Source organism: Myotis brandtii, unplaced genomic scaffold (assembly GCF_000412655.1).
Source record: "Myotis brandtii unplaced genomic scaffold, ASM41265v1 scaffold479, whole genome shotgun sequence".
NCBI lineage: Eukaryota > Metazoa > Chordata > Mammalia > Chiroptera > Vespertilionidae > Myotis > Myotis brandtii.
In genome coordinates, this window is record NW_005368305.1 from 1710395 (window position 1) to 1712648 (window position 2254).

The 2254-nt window shown below is 38.6% G+C and overlaps 1 pseudogene; it reads left to right on the forward strand.

Annotated features, from left to right (window-relative positions):
• The first annotated feature begins 1474 nt into the window (after positions 1 to 1474).
• On the forward strand, positions 1475 to 1707 carry LOC102262300 (annotated as a pseudogene).
• Positions 1708 to 2254: the final 547 nt, after the last annotated feature.

Below are 2254 nucleotides of genomic sequence, written 5' to 3' on the forward strand. Positions count from 1 at the left end.
CCATAATGTGAGAACTTGGCAACTTGACTCTCGATCTCCAGGCAGGCAAAATTCATAATTATAGTGCAAATACACAGAAAACATTTTTGACACATATTAAGGGGAATAGTGTGTGACTCAGCACTTTATGGCAAATGTATGATCAAGTTAAGTACTGCCTCATGCTTTTGCTTGAGTTGCACTTCATTTGCAAATCAGAGCTTAACAATTTATGATACATAAATAGAAAGGTTCAAACTATATTTAGATCTACTGAAAGATGGTCACATCAGGACTATCCTCCGGGAGTAATTTGGGCACTGTCATTTCCTTAGTGGTTTATAGGAAATATGTCAAATTCTTAATTGTTAACTCTATTTTTTGTGGAGATGTGGAAGACTTCAGGAGAAATGAAAATACAAGGTACAGGCATCTCCTCAGCTTTGACAGGAAAATCCACAGCTATGTGAAGCTGGACTTCTGCCATAAGCAGTCTTGAATAAATGACTCTGAATTTAGGATATATGGACACATTGACATTAAAATGAGGGCTTGAGAGTTGCAAGGTTCACTTAAACACCTCAGAATGAAACATGTTTAGTGGTGCTCCCAATTCTCTAATAGATTAATTGGACCATTGCCTGTCTATATCTAATTTAACCCTAAACTAATTCAGTTTATTCTGTGTATTAAAAAAGTATTTAAAGAAAAAAATAATAAATGGTTGTTCATAATGGAATATATTTTCCTAAAATATCATTAATTAGGTATAATTCTACTGTATACAGGCATATGAATTGATTTGTTTTGCTTAATGACAAAATAACATTTTATTGATTCACATTTGTTACATCTACCAGCAATTCCTAATCCTATCTAATAAAAAGGGAATATGCTAATTGACCTGCATGCCATTGCAAAGATGGCAGCACCCTCAGCCAATAAGGAGGGAATATGCTAATTGACTGTCCCACCCTCAAAGATGGCAGCGCCCACAGCCACAAGATAGTGGTGCCCAGTCCCCTCAGCCCCACTGGGGTGGCAGGCCCAGACGTTCTGCATGCCTGGCTCCAGAGTTCCCCAGTCCCCTCAGCCCCCCAGACGACCAGGGCTGGCCTGAGGCACAAGCAAGACTTGGATGGAGGCTGCCCAGCTGCCCAGGGCCGCCCGAGGCTCAGGTAACCAGGGCTGGCCGAGGCTTGCACTGCCGGCAGTGGCAACAACAAAGGTGTGATGGGGCATCACCTTCCCCTAATCGCTAGGTCAACTCCCTCCCCTGAGGGTTCCCAGACTGTGATAGGGGGCAGGCCAGGCTGAGGGACCCCCTTCCAGTGTATGAATTTTTATGCACCGGGCCTCTACTGTTTATTAAAAACAAAAAGGAAAACAAAGGTGTTACCTCCATTAAAAGGTGTATGTAAGGTGAACACTTTTGAGTGTGATGGATATTATTTTAGAATATCTCAATTTTTCTGGCCTTGGTATCCTTGCCGCGATGTGGTTTGAGATTCTCCCCGGGCTCGCTGTCATGGGCGTGTGCTTACTCATCCCTGGCATTGCCACCACACACATTCAAAAGTTCAGCAACAGGGGCAAGGAAAAAAGGGTAGCCTATTATTCATATCACTGGTCTTTGATGGAAAGAGATAAGCGAGTCTCTGGAGTTAATCGTTACTATGTGTCAAAGGGTTTGGAGAATATTGATTAAGGAAGCACTTCCTGGTTAATGGAAAAGAACTCAGTTTTGCTCATCTACCCCTGCTAGAAGTTTATGCAGTATATTATGTAATGCATAATAAAAGTTAAAAAGTAAAATTAAAAAAAAAAGAATATCTCATAATCTGGAACTGTCCTGAGCAAATGAAAACATATGGTCCCTTGGGTTTTGGAGGGTATATACGTATTGACTCATCATTTTGAAAGTAACAAATGTTACCCTCACTAGTGATTAATCAATACAATCAACCATCCTACTCTTACAAGCAGATCAAAATGTTTTAAATAAAAAAAGTACCATGATCCATATTAAATGAGCTTATTAATTTAGTCTTACACAGTCTTTAAATATTTTCTCATTTTCTCAGGCTTTTGACGGCTATTTGGCAATTATTTCTTGGTTTTTAAAGTTAATCATATATTTAGATTTTATTCCAGTAATGAGAAAAAAGATCAAATCTAACAAAAGTTTAATTTGAATCTAAATCAAATTTATTTATATAGAATAAGGAAAAAATATTTGGATGCAAATTTATTTACATGAGATTAGATGGGATAT